Source organism: Camelus bactrianus, chromosome 16, assembly GCF_048773025.1.
Source record: "Camelus bactrianus isolate YW-2024 breed Bactrian camel chromosome 16, ASM4877302v1, whole genome shotgun sequence".
Lineage (NCBI taxonomy): Eukaryota > Metazoa > Chordata > Mammalia > Artiodactyla > Camelidae > Camelus > Camelus bactrianus.
Genome location: NC_133554.1, coordinates 6,628,703 through 6,648,975, shown reverse-complemented (window position 1 = coordinate 6,648,975; position 20,273 = coordinate 6,628,703). Strand labels below are relative to the sequence as shown.

At 50.0% G+C, this 20,273-nt stretch overlaps 1 protein-coding gene and 1 long non-coding RNA gene across 5 annotated transcripts in view; one reads left to right on the top strand and one right to left on the bottom strand.

The window, feature by feature from the left end:
• The window catches only part of PIK3R5 (phosphoinositide-3-kinase regulatory subunit 5), a 61,704-nt gene extending 47,143 nt beyond the window's left edge, over positions 1-14,561 (bottom strand). For 2 of the 4 annotated variants that reach the window (XM_074342215.1, XM_074342217.1), the window contains exon 1: positions 14,407-14,561. The gene's annotated coding sequence lies outside the window, so the exon portion shown is untranslated. The remainder of the gene's footprint in view (positions 1-14,406) is intronic. The other 2 variants (XM_074342216.1, XM_074342219.1) reach the window with 1 other exon arrangement.
• A 55-nt stretch (positions 14,562-14,616) lies between these two features.
• LOC141573559 (uncharacterized) lies at positions 14,617-16,523 on the top strand. The gene is made up of 2 exons (XR_012499365.1): positions 14,617-14,823; positions 15,025-16,523. It is a non-coding gene; the product is annotated as an uncharacterized LOC141573559 (long non-coding RNA).
• The last annotated feature ends 3,750 nt before the right edge of the window (positions 16,524-20,273 follow it).

The following is a 20,273-nucleotide window of genomic DNA, read 5'->3' as shown; positions in this document are numbered from 1 at the left end:
GTCTCCTTAGGTCACAGGCAGACCACCTGAGAAAGCCTCGCTCCTCTCATCATCTCATCTCTTGGAAGGTCAAGGAGGCAATGAGGAAAACGACCATCCTACCTTGTGTCTTTAATTCTGACCAAGGATAACGCGAGGTTTGTAAAATAGGAGTGAGAGGAAAACAAGGGGGCAACGACCACATCATCTTGAAGTTTGGACTAATCGTGGAACACAATGGGAGCCATGGTCAGACCCACGTCTTAGACATTAAGGAAGCAGACTTTTAAGAAGCCAGGAATCAGAGAGGATGGCTTAGCATGGACAGAAAACTCAGAAAATGAAATTCCAGGGGCAAGTCACAGAGTTTCATGAAAGGGGAAAGAGGGGAAATGTCAAAGCGCCAGTGTGACTTTCTGGGGTGTCCGTAAGAGAGGGAAGCGAGGTCCTCAAGTAAGAATGAACACAAAAGAGCAAGAGTGAGCATGTCCCAAAGACAGGCTTAAGAAAAACACCAAAGACATCAAAAAGGGCCTGTAGAGTTATTTTAAGAGCCTAAACCTGGAGAGATTAGGCTCACCAATCAGGACAGAGGGGTGATAATTACAGGTGCTCGAGAGAAAGAAGAACTGCTCCACGGCTATTTCCGCCATCTTTTTTCTCAAGGAGAATGGTTATCCCACTGGAAAGATGGTCAACAGCAAACGTGTATTGTGGCTCCATTATTTGAGGGATTTAATAGGCACTGGGGGTCCAGAAATCTCAAGGACCTCACGGTCAGAGGGGAAGATGGGTTCCTGAAGGTCACCAGGCAATATGGTAGAACCAACAAAAACAAAAAAGACAGATAACCGGATAGAAAAATGGGCAAAAGACTTGACTAGACCCTTCCCTAGAGAGGATCTCCAAGTGGCCAACATACAGGACAAGAAGCTCAATTCCATCAGTCATACGGGAAATGCAAATTCAAACCACAATATGAGACCACTAGACACCCCACCCCGAGAGTGGCTAAAACGAAAAAGATGGAAAACACTGTTTGTGAGGACGTGAAGCACCAGAACCTTCACGGCTACAGGTCGGAGTGTGAACTGGTCCAGCAACTTTCCAAGGGGGAAACCATTTAGCACTACCCACCACAGCACAACCCGCGCCTGCCCCACAACATGGCAGCTCCACTCCCAGGCACATACTCAGAGGACGTGCACCAGAAAGCTCAGAGCAGCACCATTCAAAGGAGCCTCCAGTGAGATACTACCCACGGGGGGGGGGGGGGGGCGTCTCTGCGGAGGTTGACCAGGGACTGGCGCGATGGAGGAGGGGCAAGGTGAATTAGCAAAGCTCCTCTAAGAGGGCCCCCCCCAGATGAGTCTACAGGAGGGAGAAGCTGCCCCGGGGTTCGGGCACAGCGAGTGGGAAAACGGACAGAGGCAAGAGGCGTGAGACAGCATGGGTCCTGCAGCGAAGGACCAGGCGTTCGGCCTTCCTGGAGGGCAAATTACGACACGGGCGGGCTGAGAGCTGCAGCCAAGTGCTTAGCAATTTACTCCAGGGCCACGTGGAGCTACGGCCCAATTTTCAATGGGTGAATGTACACTGGCCTTGGAATTCAGATGAGCACACTGGTTAAGTGTGGGGGTGGGGGTGCTGGGGTGGAGGAGGGTCCAATGCAGGGGGCTCTGAAGTCAAACAGCGAGCATGCTGCTTCAAACGAGTGGAGGATTGCAGATGAGTATAAATACATCTCAGAGTCATACAGAAACTTGAGGTTGTGAAAGGGAACTGGTACTGATCATCTCTGAAGGACCAGAGAAAATGAAAAATGTACGAGAGAAAGACAGAGAGTGAGACAGAGAGAGACAGGGACAGACACTAGACAAGGCTGTCCCAATTCTGGGGAACTCAAACCAAGCAGAACCCTGGAAACTACAGTCCCTGACAATGTTTTCTACCTGCCCTTATCGGGGACCACCAGGGGCTAGGATGGATTCACTAACTAAACAGGTAATACAAGAAACTGCACAACAGCACATCTGAATTTTAGCCAGGGCTGCTGCAGGCTCACGACAGTGTGAAAAATGCGAGCAGAATGATGACAGATAAAAGGATTCACCACTGGCCGAACCACCTTGAATTCACCTTGGCTCACCCAACAGAACCAAGGGTCTTCATCTGTGGGGTCATTTCTCCTAAAATACCAAAGAACTCTGCTTCCGGTCCTTTAGACCACACCATTGTAAAAATTGCAGTGAAGTATAAATAACATAAAATCGACCACTTAAACCTTTTAAAACGTACAGCTCAATGGCATTAAGCACATTCACGTTGTTGTGTGACCATCACCATCATCACCTCCAGAACTTTTTCATCTCCCCAAACTGATTCCATACCCATTAAACACTAATTTCCCCCTTCACTCTTCCCCCAGCCCCTGTAACCACTATTCTGCTTTTGGTCTCTATGAGTTTGACTACTCTAGGGACCTTACAGAAGTGGAATCATAACATATCTGTCCTTTTGTGACGGGCTTATTTCCCTTAGCATCATGTCTTTGAAGTTCATTCCTACCGTAGCATCTACCAGAATTTCATGCCTTTTTGAGGCTAAATACTATCCCTTTGTATGTAGAGGGCACATTTTGTTTACCCACTCATCTGCAGAGAGACATTAGTGTTGATTCTACCTTTTGGTATCTCATGTCATTAAAATTTTTTTTTTTCCTTTTTGGGGAGGGAGGTAATTAGGTTTATTTATTTATTTTATTTTAAAAAATTTTAAATGGCAGTATTGGGGATTGAACCTAGGACTTCGTGCATGCTAAGCACACACTCTACCACTGAGCTATGCCCTCCCCACTAGCATGACGTTTTTATTAGCGGTTTTCAGTTGGGCTTAGAAGGTAGGCTACTGCACAAGGGGAAGGATAAAGAACTTTTATTTGACAGTGAAGATTCAGAAAGATCTCAAACTAGTAAAGCTCAAATGTGGATGAGACTCACAAATGTCTTTTCATACCCATTTGCCTTTCTTCTGTAATAATATAATTTTTAGAAAATTTAGATTACATTTCCCACATTCTCTTATGGCTCAGTGGTCATCTGACTACATTCTGGCCAATGGACTATAAGTAGACAATGATAAGTGAGATTTCCAAATCATGCTTTTAAAAGGAATGAGCATGCCTTCTTCTTCCTCATTCCTCCTCTTGCTAGCTGGAATGCAGATGTGATGGCAGTTGCTAGAGCAGCCATTGCACACCATGAGATGAAAGCTACAGGTTGAGGAAGACGAAGCAACAAGACAGAAGGAACACAGGTTCCTGACCTACAAAGTTGTCATGTAAAGCCTGGACCACTTATGCTCAAACTGTTACTTGGAGTAGAAATAAAGCTCTATCGTTTAAGCCACTACCATTTTGGATCTCTCTGAAATAACAAACAAACCAATAATAACTAATATTTCAGTCAACACTGAGTTATCTAAGAAGCAAAATTATGTTTTTCTTTGTCCATGACTGTGCCATTTAGATACAGGTGGCGGGATTTTCCCCAAATCTGTAGTCTGTGCTTCACGGTCTGACCTTAGAGACCACATGGTATACCTAAAATTCCCTTGTAAAGGGACACATCATAGAAGCTGAAGTCACCCTCCAAAGAAGCAGCAAACATTTTCTCCATGGTGTGCCCACCTCTGTGTAGTCCACCCTCAGGGAGCAGCAGCAGGGACTGGGTTATTTTAAGGTCAGACATTCTTCGGAGCCAACTGGGTTAACTGGCTAGCAGTGAAGCAATTCAAGGTGAGAGGGTACTGTTTTGGTAAATGAATTTGTTTATGGTTGATAAGAAGGCACCCTGAGAATAAAGTATGAGTATTATAAAACTTTTCCTCCTTAAACAAGATCAAATGTTTAGGGAAAAATTATGTCCCTGAAACACAACTACAGAGATAACTCAAAGATCAATGATTTCCGGGGAGGAGGGGAGGGCTGAATAGACAGAGCACAGAGGAATTTCAGGCACGGACAATACTCTGTATAATCTTATAATGACAGATATATGTCATTATATATTTCTAAAATCCATAGGATGTAAAATACCAAGAATGAACCCTAAGGTACACTATGGACTTTGGGTGATTATGATGTGCTGATGTAGGTTCGCCCTTTGTTGAAAAAAAAAAAAAGGTGCCATTCTGGTGAGTGATGTTAACAGTGGGAGAGGCTGCACGTGTGTGGGGCAGGGGGTGTTTGGGAAATCTCTGTACCTTCCTCTCAATTTTGGTGTAACCCTAAAATTGCTCTAAAAAATGAAGTCTTTATAAAAAAAAAATATAATAATGTTCCCACCTCCATTTACTGAGCAGGTCTCAGGAGTAACGCAGTCAACGAGAAGTAATCCATCTTTGAAAAAGCTGGATGGGTTGGGGGAGGAAAGGAAACGGGACTCTCTGAGAGGACCGAGCTCTGGACCCGACCATGGCGCCAACATTCCCTCTATAGGAGCCTTGACGGGAACCCAGGAGAGTTGATGCTTGGCCCCAAGAAGGGGCATCATCAGCCACTACATCCATCTCAGAGAGAATGTTGGACTATGATGGCACCTGGGCTAGGGGTGGGAGAATTGGAAGTGGCACCTCCTTCTGTATCCACTGCATCCCCTCCTTGGTCCAGTATTGAGAGCTTGCTTCTGTCAATTCCCACCCGTCCCCACCATCTTGTTTTTCTAGCTGACTCCAATGCCTTCTAGAACAACCTCCTCTCCCAACCCCCAAACAGCTCGCAAGCCTTGGACCTGAGCTCCTTAGCCTCGCTTGCTCAGAAATGTGTTTTTTTGATGCACACGAGGCTAGTCCTTGCTCAGAGCGACCTCTCACCTCCTTCCTCAACCCCACCCCACAAGCCAACCTCTGCCACTTTCAAGTAGGAGGTTTTATCATCACAGTCTTAAGTGGCCATGCCCTTGTTTTTACCCTCCTTTGCACTTTACCGTAACCCTCTCTACACAAATCAATATTATCGCACCATGACCCTCGGGCTAATGTGTTACTGGCACAGGAATCTCTTGCACCTCTGGCCTGTGGCTGGGCAGCTCAAGTTTTGCATCCTTTCTCTAATGGGTTCAGAGAAGGAACTCACCACAGGAAACAACATCAGGGTGTCAGAAGTCATGTGATGAGGTGAGCCCCTCATCTCTGGATCACTCACTCACTGGAGAGAGAACATGGAGTATGCCCTTGTGCCAAGACAGCCCAAGGCACGTTCCCAGTCCTTGTATTGAAGCCCAGAGACAGCCAGGGGCCCTGGACACCAGCCTGTGTCCTTGCGGGTGCAGTGGCGGTGGTTCCAGGCTGGTGGGTGGGCCACTGGCAGCCTCTCGGCCCATTTCTCAGGCAGGCACGGAGAGGGATGTCACTCTCCATCCTGGATGAACTCAGAAGCAGAATAGGAGGTTCTCTCTCCTGGGGACGTCTTTCCGCTACTCTCTCCATCCCCCAGAAAGCCTTCTTTCCTCTCCAAAGCATAACTCCCCTTAGAAAAAGAAAGAAAAGGGAAAAAAAGAACCTCATCTCTGCTCGCCCTGCTTGGGAGTGACAGAAGGGAGTCCCTTTTTGCTCTAAAGAGTCCCACGTTAGACTAGCGGGGCCACGTTTGTGCACAAGGCTTGAGAAGCTGTAAAGGGCAATAAGCAAATTAGTGATAACTATCAGGTATCCTTCATTTTCTCCCAATTTAAAAATTTGAGTTCTACATCTCCCTTGGCTTCCTCGGGTCAGCACAGTCAGGCAACCCCTGGCATGTCTGAAGAAGCCCCAGAAATCCTCCAAGCGTTTCTGGGCCCCGCTCACCCTGAACACACAGCTCCTGATTGCCCCACAGCCCGTCGCCGGGTAGGCGGGACAGGAAGCCCCTCTGCCTGGTAAACACCGTGTTGCAAACACACTTCCCCAGGCTCCTGTGAAGGCGGGGTCATCAGCCTGGGAGTGGCTTGTTAGTGGGCAGTTCCCCAGGGCTTCCCTAGCTCTCAGACTCGGAGAGCTGCTGCCTTAAATCTGAGGAAACTGGAGGCTGGGATGTGGATTCCCAAGGACCAGGGTCCCAGCAGCTGGAGTTTGCCAGCGGCTCCGGGGTTTGAAACAGCTTAGAGCAGGACGTTGGCCCTGTCCTGCCCGTACTGGAGGACAAAGGTGCATGTTTCTGCCCCTTCGGATGCCCACAGAATCCAGTGAGGTGTCTGGACGGTGCCTCCCTGGAGGATGACCGAACCCCATGAAGATCTCAGATGGGGGTGTCGCCCAGCCCGCCAGGTCATCAGCCACCGAGGCTGAGCCCAGGTCTCCTCTGTGCGGCCACACAGAGAATCGTGCGTTCACCAAACGTGACTGCACACCCCGGGGCGCCGGCCCTGCGATGGGGAGTCGGCTCTAAACAAGATGGTTGTGAAGTTCTCCTCATCAGGAAGGGGATGGGAGAGGCAAGAACACACGTTAGGTCTCGGGGGAACTGAGTCAGGCAGTCTGGCTGGAGGAGAGGGTGAGGACTCGAAGACTCCAAGAGTGGGACTCGACCTTGAAACCTGAGACCTGGGACTTAGGCTTTCCCGAGGAGGCAGGAGGCACCAACAGCTGGGTGACGGAGGGGTTTTCATTAGAAGAATCTCCTGGGGAAGCAAGGAAGAGACGGGCCTGGAAGGCCCATGATCAGGCACATGGTGACGAAAGCTGAACTGGGTGGCAAGGGGGACAATGGGGAAGTGAGAGGAGCAAGAACCCTGGGGGAGAGGCAGCACCATCAAAGCGGGCTGGACACAGAGAACAGGAAGCTGGAGGGAAGACTTCGAGATGACTGCGATGTCTCAAGGCCAAGGAGTTGGGTTTCACTGGAGACCCCAGAATGGGGAAGTCTGTAGAAGGAGCCAACTTTGTCAATGAAGAGTTCGGCTCTGGACCTGTGTTGAAGTCGAAATGGGGAAAATGACCAGCATAGGCTTGGAGACGAGGGTTTAGGGGAGGGCGGTCCACACACCCAGGGCAGGCAAGAAGAGGGACCTGCAGAGGAAAGCCAGGGGGCGGACGTGGTAAGGGAAGAGGCTCGCTGTAGGAGTGCTGGGCATCAAATGCTACAGAAACTTCAAAGAGAGATGCCGATTGGGAGGTGGCCGTGGGAATCTGTCATTACAGAGCCACCAATGACCTCAGAGGAAGCCATCCAGCCCTCTGTCCAATAGAAGCCTGGGCAGAGGGAGGCCATTGGGACCGGAAGGACTTTAGTCTCTGGGCACCCTGAGGGAAATGGCAGGTCCCCTCTCTGCTCAGCCCATCAGAGCAGCCCCTGCAAGTCCACTGTCCGAGAGCAGACTTTGAAAACTCACAGGATGTCAGAATAACAGAGTCCATTTGATCCAGGAGGGAACGGGCTCAGAGAGATGAGGAGGTAAGCGGGGCACAGCTCGGACTAGAGACCTCATCTATTCCCACACTGCAGTCTGAACGTCACACCACGGCCCCCTGTGTTCTCTTAAGCACCATAACAAGCCAAAGGAGAGCTCTGAGCTTTGGGTTTTCTCAAAATGAAACTCCCAAGATGTCAATACAGAAGTGAATGCAAAATGCAAAGGTCTATGAAATGTTGGCTCAAAAACCCCAAGAACAAGAGGCCATTAATTCCCAGCTCAACCCTGGAGGTTGGGCGGGTTGGTCCCGAGAGCGTATCTGGGACAGCCCCCAAGGAAGCTGATTCCGAAGCAGTCCCTTTCACCAGGTGTTGGAAGGAGCCAAGAACAAGAGACGATCCCCCGCCCAAAAGCCCCTTCTCTAGCATGGAATGCGGCCCAGCATCCCAGTGTCCAGGTGCGGCTCAGGGATGGCTGTGGTTTCCTCCTGCCTTGGGGGAATGGGCTGTGAAGTCAGCCTGTGGGATTTGCAAGGGAACTGCCCAGCTTTGGGATTTGTTTATTCAAGGCGACTGAATTTCTTAAATTCAAATTATGTTCTCCGAACAACCAACATTCATACAGCCAGTGAGACACAGCCACTGCGATTTGGAGAACTAGAGACTCGGAAATGGAGTGATCCCAGTCTCCATTCTCATGGCTTTTCTTTCTACATCTGACATACATTTTCCCTGAATGCTTCTCCCAATGGGGAACTCACTACTGCAAGGCCACACCCATTCCATCGTGAGTCTGTTCGGAATTTCTCTGAGCTCTTCCCTGTGCTGAGCTGAGGTCTGTTTCCTTACAATCTCCCTTTATGGGTCCCTTTCCCTTCGTGGACAACAACCTCCACAGGGTAGGCCTTCACCTTTTCCAAAGGATGCTGCCCTTCAAACATCTGAAGATGGGTATTACTTCTCCCTTGCGTCCTCCCCTTAGAGGACAACACCTCTCCTTCCGGAGTGATTTGTATTATGCCATCGCTATCTGGGTTCCCGTTCTCTGGGTGTAAGGTGGTTTATCCGCGTCCCCAATAAATGCGCCCGGGGGTTGAATCACACTCCAGATGGCGGGCAGCAGCTCAGAGGGGGAAGGGCCTTCCCTCAGCCGAAGGGCGGAGAACATCAGGACTTATGGGAATGAGTGGCTGACTGGTTTGAGGCCAAGAATCCAAGATGACTCTCAGGTCCCAGCTTGGGAGCACTGAGGTGATCGGTGTACACCTGCGAGGTGTGCAGAAGAGAGAAGGGGAGAGGAAGGCCTGGGGAGTGGGGAACCAAGCATCCGGCAGTGGAAGACCTAAAGACCAGAGCCGTTCTCCCACTTCCGAGGAACAGATCGTTCCCTGCACTACAAGCTGTCCCAGGGTGCAGGAGGAGCTGAAATGCCTCCAAAATCACGTTGCAAAGCCAGCACATCCCAACCTATCTCCGGCAGTACAGAAAAGCAAAATACAGGCTGGGCTTACTTGGGAGTATAGACGCAAAAATCCAAAGAGAATGGTAGCAGATCAAACCAAGCACTATACTGCAAGAACAAAACCTCTCGACCAAGCAGAGTTTATTCCAGACGTGCAAGGAAGGCTCAAGGGAAGGAAGTTAATGAGCTAACATGCCACGCAAATCTAGCTCAAGGTGAAAGAGTACAAGTTTCCCAGTGGATGCTTCAAGCTGTAATTGACAAACGTCACTTCCAGTCATGCCTAACACACCCTTAGAAATGAGGAATCAAAGAAAACTTCTTTCACACGTGGTACTTGACTTCAAGGCATCGGCTCTAAAGAGCTGTGACCACATCAGAGAAACAAAGCCTCAGGCTCATGCCAGGCCCTGAGAGCCGGGAGGCGGGGAGAGTACCTGCGGCCCGAACACCAGCAGCAGCTGCCTCTCTGCTGCCCGGACCGATTCTGTCTGTGCGAAGAGCTACAAATGTGCCCTTTCTCTGAGTCTCATTCGCAGCCTTCAGTCTAGTCCCCTGGCTAGGGGGCAGAACAGAGGGCTTCTTTGAAGGCCAAAGTAATGCTCTTTAATCACCTTGGAAATGGGTTGAATTCAAGACTTGATTACAATCCCAGAAAGTGTGCGCATGGCGATGGCTGGGTGAGTGGTCAGGGAGCTCGGCCCCCCGGCCTGGCGCCCCCAGATCTCACCAGCGAGCCACTGGTGGCCCCCTCTGCAGTCTGCAGGGGTCCAGTACCTATCATCACCCCCAGCTTGTCTCTGACAACAGCTGGCTCCTGCGTGGAGCTGTGCTGGGGGTTAGCCAAAGATATCGGTGTAGACAAAGTCCTGTTTTCCAGAACAGAGGTTATTAACCAGGTTCCTTGATGGACTGCAGAGGTCTGAGAAAGACCCCGAAGTTTTATGCAAAACTTAGAAAGAGTGTGTGTGTGCATGCATGCATGAGCTTTTTGGGGGGGTGGGGGAAGATGGAGATGATCTATCACTTTATCAGTTTTTCAAAGTGGCCCATTATCAAGAAAGAGTTTGAAACTCTCCCATAAGAGCTGTAGGTGTAGATGTGATCTAACCCAGAAGATGCACCGGGAGGTAGGTGGCCTCAGCCAGGCTGTGTGGAAGTGGCTGTGGGCAGAATTGCCTGACAAGAGCAAAACCACCAAGCCATTCAGGAACAAATACTCAGACCCCAAACCCAGAGATACGTCTGCAGAGACCTCACGGTTCTGGGAAGAAAACTTGGGATGAAGAAGAAGGTTGTGGGTGCTGCCCGGGTGACTTCGTAGAGGATACAGAAAATCAGGGTGGCTTCACCCGGCAAGAACAGCAGCTCCCAAGGACATAATGAAGGCCCAGCAGACAGTGTGGTGGTTTTCTGTGGACGGAGTGTCCCTTCGCCCTTGACAACCAGCGTGAAAACACAAATGCAGGGGACTCCTGCGAGGAGCCCCAGCCGCGGCAACGGAACATGCTCTCTGGTGATGATCAGTGCAAAGCAAAGGGGAGGCACCCCAACACTGATGGTCTTGATGTAGTAAGGCTGGACCTTGGAGTATGGTGGGGGCAAGGAAGAAGGAGATGAGGGGCAGGGGATGAGTGCCTGGTCTATGCCAAAGTCTTCTCAGCTGGTTCTCACAGGAGAGGAGGCCCCCACACTCCACAGGGTTTCTGAAAAGAACACCTGAGAGGGTGCACCCAAGAGCGCTTAGCACCTGTCTGCTCAGTGTTTTATTTGTGTTGCTACATTCTTCAATTTTATATCTCTCAAGTCTCAGCTCCAATGTGACTTCTTTAGGGAAGCCTCTCCTTAACCCCCAAACCATTTCAGGCTCCCTTTCATACTCTCACAGGACCCCACAGTTTCCACGACCGTAATTAAACAATATGTGCCTAGTGTCTTGCCCACTAGACTAATTTCCACAAGGGCGGGAACATGATCTGTCTTGCTCAGGATCCTCAGAGTCCAGCACATGCCTGGCACATGTACGGAGGTGCTGAGCCAAAGAACTGAATGCTGGGGGTCAGGAAAGGGCCATGGAAAGTGCCTAATGCACGCTTCCAGGGAAACGGGGAAACTGACACCCAGAGATGCACATGGACTCACCCAGGGTCCCAGGGCTGGGAGTGGCCCCCTGACTCCACGGGAGGCAGAAGCTGTCACACCCCAGCCCTGCCCCTCCACAAGGAAACCACACAGACTCATTTGCCTAGGTCAACAACAACAGTGGCGGGACTCTGGAGGACATGAAAATGAAAAGTGCACCACTCCCTCCTGACCCCACCCTCCTGCCCCTGACACCACCCTGCACTCAGCAGCCTCCACTGCGGGTGTGCATGGATTTCTTGCCTATGAGATCCTGGGAAGTTTCAAGGTCACAGCTGAACAGGTGCACTGAGCATGAGGTGGCTCTGCTCACCGGTCAGACCTTACAGGCCAGAGTGGTGGTGCTCTGGTAGGACCTGAAAGGCGTGGTAAGGACAGAAGGACAGGGTGGCCAGTACTGAGGGGCTTGGGAGAGATGTAAAGACTTCAGAGATGATACGGTTGCAGCTGGGCATCCAAGGATGAATTCACAGTCCCTGGGCAGGTAGAGGAAGGGAAGGGCATTGCGGGGAGAAGGAACAGCATGTGCAAAGGCACAGAGGTTTGCCCGAGCTTTAGGAGCAGAAGCAGGCGGGGTGGCCTGGGACTGGGGGACGAGGTCTTGCTAGCCATGCTGAGGAGTACGGACCTTCTCCAGAGGGCAATGGAAGCTCTGAAGGGTTTGCAGCTGGAAAGTGACTTGCTCAGATTCGTTGTCTTACATCACCTTGGTGGCAGGAGAGAGGCTGCGCTGGGAGCTGGGGAAGGCTGGAAGCTGGAGGCAGGAGGCAGGCATCTCCCACTGAGGCCAACTCTAAAGTTCAAAACCTAGTACTCCCTCTGGCAGATCCAGGAGACTCAGGAAGGACCCTGTGTCTGCTCTGTGCCACCAGTCACCTACTTCTTCCTACTCATCAGCCCCCACCCTCCTGTCCAGTGCACCTTGCTACAGCTATATCTCACTTATCTGGAAGCCACGTAGCTGATAACCTCAACTATCCAGAACCTCCCAGCCACTAGCCTAGAAGCAAACGGGAAAGACCTAAGGACGGCCACAGTGCAGGCCCCCAACGTCAAGCCCCACAAGCCATGCGCTCCACACCCACAGATACAGGCAGGCTGCTACCCAGGCTGGGTCCTCTCTGGTCAACAGCAGAGGCCAGAGTCAGCCAAGCTCCGGCGCTCCGAGCAGTGTCGTCTCGGCCCTCGGTTTCCCCTTACGTGAAACGTGGATCACAGCTGTAGCAACCTCAGCGTGTGGCTGCGAAGATGAAAGGAGATGAAGTGCTTAGCCCGCTGCCCAACACCATGAAATGACAGCTAACGGGGAAAAGGACAGAAAGAAAGATGGAAGAGATTTTGTCCTGAGCAGACTCAAGGTACCAAGCAGCAGGCAGAATCATTTGATAGTTTCAAGAAATTGTTAAATCATACACCATGTGCCATATTTATAGTGGCAAGCAACACATTTGACAAAGACTTCCTTTAAAACTGGATACAATGAAAAATTCCGGTGTTCAGAAGGTAGAGCTACTGGAAAAAGTGATGTGTGCAAATTCACTAACGAGAATGACATAATTCTGTGTACATCTAAAGCATCCCCCACGTTTGTAAAACATCCATTCTGTAGAACAGAATTGAATAAGATGCCATGAACTGTAAGATGCACCATCATTTTGTGCACCACTGAGAAAGAAATATCACTGCCTATTACAACAGTGAGATGCAACTTGATTTCAGAGTTGTTAAAATGTGAAAATACGGATATCTTCAAGGAATGCCCTGATATGTAACATATGTTTGGTATGGGTGTCTTCCCTTTGGGCAGAAGTCAGATGTAGTCTTTCCTACCACCCGCCCCTCTCTTCTGCATCTATGCTAGAGGTTCAAAAATCAAACTTAATACCCCTTGAACTGCTGGTGATCACTCTATCCTGTCCCTCTGGAAGCTTCCTCTCTTAAGAACCTGATCCAGGCTTCCAGCCCCCAAACAGCTGAGCCAAACAAGTCTTCTGCTTCACAGAGGTCCCACCAGGCTGGCCAGCTCAGCCCCTTAAGGTGAGATTCTCCGAAGGAAGACCAAGTCAGCACATGACTTGAAGGCACGTCTGAATCCAAGCTGGGGCCTCCAGCTCTGGGCTGCCCAGGCCAAAAGGCGACTGGGGATCTCTCTCCCGCTGCTCAGCCAGAAGGCCCATGATCAACGACCAACCTGGGACTGCGGAGCAGCCTCCAACGGACACCCTCCTCTGCAGCCTCCACTGTGGAGTCTCTCCATCACTACCCCTCCAGGGACTCCTAAACAGCTTCCACTCGATTCTTCCCGAATTGCTCTCCTCACACTTTTCTCATTTGATTTTCCCTCTGGGGTCGCTTTTAGGGCCCATTTAACAGATAGGGAAGCAGGCTGGGAGAGGGCAGAAGATACTGATGGTCACCCAGCTGGGCCCGGCTGGGACTCAGGCCTCCCTCCTCATCACGCGGGTTCCCAAGCAACAGCTCCAGTGTCATCCCTTAAGGAGCTTATTCAATTTTTTAAAAAATGCAGATTCCAGGCCCCACCCCTGGAAAGCTGTGCTGTAAGGGGGTACCTGGAGAATGTGGGTTTTAAGAAGCTCTGGGAACCAGTGCCTTGCTGGGTGGCCCCAGGCCAGGAGGAAGGAAGGTGTGGATGAGAAGATAGATCCAGGGAGGGAGGAAGGGGAGGGGATCCAGCCGAGACCTTGGAGGCAGACCTGGCCTACTTCTGGCCTTCATTTCAACTAAACCCACCTCTCCTCTCTGCAAGAGGCTTGTAACTCACTTGATACCACATCCTGCTGCTTTCATCTCGTCTTCCTTTTCCCTCTGAACAATCTCCTTCCTCCTACTGACCTGAACTTCTTACTTATTTACCCCAGGCCTGGGATGGGCCAGCACGCAGGCGCAGGCGCACACACATGCACACACGCAGAGACACCCAGGGTGTAAACACGGATCCTCTGACAGCACTGAGAGTGCGGTTCTCTAGAAGGGCAGCCACTGTCTGGGGGCCCACGCTCGCTAGAGGTCCTGATGGCTAAACCGCTCCCCCCCCCTCCAGCCACGCCAAAACTCACTGAGGGAGCTCCTGGGCCGCAGAGCAGACCCCTCGACTCCACAACACAGGGCGGCCTTGAAAGAGGCAGCAGGAGGCTGCGGCCACACTCGGACCGCACAGAGGCTTCCAGCAGTGGCCACGTAAATAACTATGGAAGGCCCCCCGACGCCCTTCTGTCTCTGGGATTATTGGGAATGCGTGTGTGTGGACCACGTCCCCCGGCAGTGGACCCTACCACGCAGCTGGAAGACAGCAGGATGTCCAGCCCACCCCGCTGCAGCGGCTCCTCTCAGAGCTCCCGGACGGTCCCCGGCCAGCTCCGGCTCTGCCTCTAGCCCCTACGCCTGCCCTCCGTGCCCCCGCACCCCGGCCACACACCTGCAGTCCCCGCCGGGCGCCGAGCCCCTCTCCAGCGGCGACTCCCTGAGACTCCGGGTACGGTCGGGACCGCAGCGCGGGAGCTGGAGCCGCGCACCCAGCGTACCAGCATCTATCCCGGCTCGGCTCCGACGGCGGGCTGGGGGCGGGGCCACGCCGGGGCGGAGCCTGCTCGGAGCGGGGCCGGGGCGGGGCTGGCCGTCCAGCCGGCCTCTCGCGCCACCTGGTGGCGGGGCGGCGTTCGCGAGGCGCCAGCCTGCCCCACGCATCCTCCGAGTCTGGCCCGAGCCGGCAGCGCGTCTGAGAAGCAACCCCCAGCTCTGAACCTGTCCGCCTCGGAGGGAACAAGCCCCGGCCCGGGGTGGCCACGGCCGGAGGGACGCCAGCACGGAGCACCAGCGACCCCCCAGGAGCAAGGTGAGGCTCGGCCCGGGGAGCGGAAGCGCGGCTTTGAGCGGGCGGGTTGGGTGGGCGGAGCAGGCGAGGGGCTGGGGTGGGGGCTTCGGGGAAGGAGGAGAAAGGGGAAGCTCCGACTAGCTGCTTCCTTCTCTCACTGCGACCCAGCGCCCCACTTCCTCCTCCTACTTCTATTTTCTTTGGGTGCTCTTAACCTTTAAGATGCCTGCAGCCCTGCTGTGCAGACGGGCGCCGGGACCCTCACCCTTCGGCGGAAACCTTCCTAGAAATACCGGCCAATCCAGGCTTTCGGCCCTGCTGCTCCAGCCTCTGGCCTGACTTCCCACCTGGCGTCACCAGCGGCTGTGGCTCAGCCTCTCCTCAGCTCCCCAGGGCGGGGCGGGGGCGTGTCCAGAGTCGAGGCCCTCTGCTCGCCGCCGCCTCTCCCCGCACGGGCCACGCGGCCGGCCGACGCCGCTTCACCCAGAGCTGGGCGAAGTCTTCCTGGCGTCCCGGAAGGCGCAGCATTTCCCTGTGCCTCCGTTTCCTCACTACGAAGTGGAAACAAGAAGGTTGGCTGCCGTGCGGGCGGCGCTTGCAACGAAAGAACAGCGGTTTACTTCAGAGTTAACAGGGTAAAGCTGGCATTCCCACCTCCACTCTCGAATGGGACTCTGTGTCACAGTATCTGTTAGAGGCCTTTAAAGTCGGCCGCAAGGTCGGCCGTTATTGTTGGTTGAAAGCCACAGCCCTACCTGAGGCTTTGAGAGACATGAACCCCAATGAGTTTTCTTTTCCTGACTCGCCAGATACCAAGAAAAAAGCAACTTCCCCAAAGGCGTAAAAACAGAAAGTACCCTTGGGTGAACACGGAGGACTGGTTCCAGCCTATAGTTAGAGATGGGAGGCGCTCAGAACCGTCTAGTACTATTACTCCTCGTCTGCCACCCGGACCCCCGCACCCACAGTTTTACAGATAAGGAACCAGAGCCACAAAGCCTGTGAGAAGGCCTGCCCACAGTCATATAACTTGAGAAGGGTGGGCAAGGACTCTGGTCTCCCCATTCCTTAACTTTCCACCACAAAAAGGAGAAAGAGGGCAGATGAAGACAGCCCAGAAGTGGCCAGGGAGGGAGGAAGGGGTAGAACCGCCCTGGAACTGAGTAGCAGGAATGACAGAGTGTGTGCCGGAGTGGCGTGGTGGATTCTAAGAGCACTTTGAAAGCTAAAGAACGTGCTGGAGACGTTATGGCATCCTTGACTTCTAACATGCCCTTGGTGTTCCTAAAACTGAAGACGGAGGAAAACTGAAACAGAGTTGCCCATTAAGAATTCACTACCAGGAAGCTGGGCACCCCGTGAAGCCCACTCGGCCCCATCTCGCATCCTCTCAGAGGTGGGCATTCTCTTTCTCCACCAGCAGGTGTGACCCAGATGTTGAGCTTTCGTGGTATCCCCCCACCCTCCCACTCAGCTCCATCTGTGTCTCCCTGTCCCAAGAGGGCAGGTCACTAACCAACAGATCTGATCAGCACCTGACCCCTGTTGGCCAGAGCTTAGAACTACAGCTTCCCAGGCGCATTCTTCCCCCTTTTCTACTTCCAACCTCCCCAAAGCAGCTGGTAGGAATCAAGATGCCTGTCACTCTTGTGGCACCTGATTATGTACCACTTTATATAGCTCTGTTGTTGCTTCGATTAAAAATATATGTTTGTATCCTCTCCCCTCCTTTCATTGCCTGATGGTTACAAAGAGGAGCCTACCCCGTCTCCATTTCCTCATCTGACATTTATTCCTCAGAGCTCTGAAAAAGTCACCAAGGAAACTCCAAATGACACATCCAGTCATCTCATTTTCTTAACCTCACTGCAACATTTGATGCTACCCTTCCTTGAAAATTCCCCCCTTGTCTTCTCCTCCACCTCTGAGCAACTTTTCTTTTCTGGCTTCCTTTTCTTCTTTCTGAAACATTGTAATACAGGAGGTTTCCTATAAGGCTGCTTCTGTTCTTCTGGGCAATTTCATCCATCCCTGTCGGACCGACCCCTTCCAAATCCCTGGCCCAGACTTCTCTCTTGAGCTCTGAATCTAGAATTCCAAGTGCTTACTGAATATTATCTGGATAATCCAAAGGCACCTTCATCACTTCCTGTCCTGAAGTGAATTCCTCATCTTCTCCCAAACTCCTTCGCTTGCCTTCTCTCTCTCAGTTTTACTGTCTACCAAGATTCAACACTAGAAACCTCACTGTACAAGTAACATATCTGGAACATGTAAAGAACTCCTACAACTCAAGAATAAAAAAAGACAGTCTAATTTTAAAATGAGCAAAAGACTTGAACACACACTTCACAAAAGAAGAAGACATATGAATGGCCAATAAGTACATGAAAAGGTGCCCAGCTTCGTAAGTCATTGGGGAAATGCAAATTAAAGCCAGGAGTTAACACTTTACAGCAATTAGAATAGCTAAAATTAAGACCGATGACATCAAACGTTGGGAAGGAGGCTCCATCCCCTGATAGTTACATGGACGACTTCTATCTAGCTTGAAAGGACAAAATTGTACTATACTTGAAAAAAAAAAAATACTGCAGTAAAGAGTGGAGTGAGAGAGTAGAGGATTTGGAAATATCTGCAGGCATCTGCTGTTTGTGCAAAAAGACATCCAGGAAGGATGAACAACACATGAATATGGTTGGTTACCACAGAGGGTGGGTGGGAATAGGGTAGAAAGAATGGGGAAACAGGGATGGGGATAGAGAGGGTGTGAGAAAAGCAGTTCTCCGAGTGCTTTTTGTATAGTTCGGACTTTCAGAAGGATAATAATGTTTCACGTGTCCCTGCCCCTCTCCCACATCATCCACAGGCCCACATGGTGTGTTAAACAGGTAGGAATATTCTTCGTCCACTGAGAAGTACACACACTCCCATCGCTTCTGAAGCACCTCTGCCTCTTGGCTTCTTTCTTTTCCCACACTTGCTAGAGACATGATTACAAAACATACTTCCCTTTCACCTAATTCCATAAGAAAAACAGCTGCACAAATACAAAAACTGGCAACTGACCCCTGACCTTGATGTCTGAGAACAGTAGAGTATGGAGACAAGAGGGTGTGGAAAGGATGCAAATGAGGAGACCTCTAAAGCCCGCCCCCCACCCCTCAGAGGGTGCCGCTTCAGCTCACTGTGACCTTGTGGGAATGCAGGACTGATGTGGTCAGCTTTTATAATTTGTAAGGAGAAGCCAAAAATTAGAACTCTTAATCCGAAATCTCCTGATTTTTAAACACTGGAAACTAATTCAAAACAGTATTTTAAATCCCCTTGCAGACCAAACGAGACATGACCTTCTGACTTTCAGTTTGTGACATCTGTTCTATATTATACAGGTGGGAGCTGCACCAGGGAGACCAGAGTTATTCCTGTTAATGTGAGCTAATTTGTTCCCACTGGCTCAGGAGACAGAGTTTACGGAAAGGGGGGAGGGGGGCGGGTCAAAGTTAAAAGTTTATTAATGTTGTTCATCATATGAATAGGACATGGGAGAAACACCATGTAATTACCCTAATAAGAGGTACCCTGATGAACATTCTTAGTGACTGGGAATAAAAAGGCTTTGTCAAGATGGTAAATGTATTGATCTCAAGTCAAGAGACAAGGTGATACCTAGTGATGACCTGGAATAGATAATATAGTCCTTAATAACAGAGGCATTTCTATGAAAAGAAGAAACAAAACAAGGATGTCACACTGTGAATAGTGTGACATATTCTGAAATACAAGGGAAAACAATAAGAGAAGAAAAATAAATGAGACGTAAATTTGGAAAGAGTCAAACTTACCATTACTTGTAAAAGATATGATTGTCTACCTGAGAAACCCTAGCCAAGAAGGAAATGTTTAGAACTCATGAGAGATTACAGTAAAATAGCTGGACACAAAAATAAACATGAGATTCAATAGTTTTCTAAACACAGCAGTGACCAAATAGAAAAGAGAGCTCATTCCAGCAACAAAAATGCCTGAGAATAGGACATTCAAGGGACCCAGAATAGCCAAAACAATCTTGAAAGAGGAGAACAAAGCTGGGGGACTCAAACTCCCTGATTTCAAAACTTACCACAAAGCTACAGATAGATTTATAGATGAACGGAATACAATTGAGAGTCCAGAAACAAACTCTCATGTTTACGATCAATTGATTTTTGATCAAGGTGCCAGGACAATTCAAACAGGGAAGGAATTGCTTTTTCAGAAATCACGCTGAGGCAATTGGATATCCATATCAAAAAAAGAAAAAGGAAGAAACCGAATCCCTACTTCACACTAACACGTGGAAATTAACTCCAAAGGAGTCAAAGACCTAAATGTAATTGTTAAAACTATAAAACTCTTAGAAGGAAACATAGGTGTAAATCTTCATGACCTTGGATCAGGCAGTGTTTTTTTTCAGATATGACATCAAAAGCAACAAACAACAAAAGAAAAAAATAGATACGGTAGACATCATCAAAATTTAAAACTTTTGGGCTTCCGGAACACCATTAGAAACAAAAGACAACCCACAGAATAGGAGGAAAAAATTGCAAATCATATATATGAGAAGGAATTTTAATCTAGAGTATGTATAAAGAACTATAAATCAATAATAAAAAGACAAACAAGCCAATTGAAAAATGGGCAAAGGACATAAGTAGGTATGTCTCCAAAAAGAATATAGAAATGGCCAACAAGTATGTGCAAAAATGCTCAACATCATTAGCCATCAGAGAAAGGCAAATCAAAACCACTTCACGCTCATCAAAAAGACCGTAACAAGTGTTGACAGGAATGTGGAGAATTTGGAGCCCCCATACATACACTGCTGGTGGGAATGCAAAATGGTGCAGATGCTTTGGGAAACAGTCTGGAGGTTCCTCAAAAGGTTAAACATAGAGTTACCCTGTGATCCAGCAATTCCACTCCTGGGTATATACCGAAGGGAAGTGAAACCATATGTGCACACAAACCGTACGCACAAATCCCCATAGCAGCGTTGCTCGCTGGCCAAGAGGTAGACACAACACAAATGTCCATCAATGGATGAATGCATAAATAAAACGTTGTATATTCATACAGTGGATATTATTTGACCATAAAGAGAAATGAGTTACTGACACATGCTACAACCTGTATGAAACTTGAAAACACATCACGCTAAGTGAAAGAAGCCAATTACAAAGGACCGTACACTCTATGATTCCATTTCTATGAAATATTCAGAGTAGGCAACTCCATAGAGACAAAAAGTAGGTGGTGGTTGCCTAGCACGGGGATGTTGGAGGAAAATGGGGATTGAATGCTAGTGGGTATAAGATTTCTTCCTTGGGGTGGAAAAAATGTTTAAAAATCGACTGATGATTGCACAACTCTGAATATACTAAAAGCCATTTTAATTGTACACTTTAGATGGGTGAACTGTATGGTAT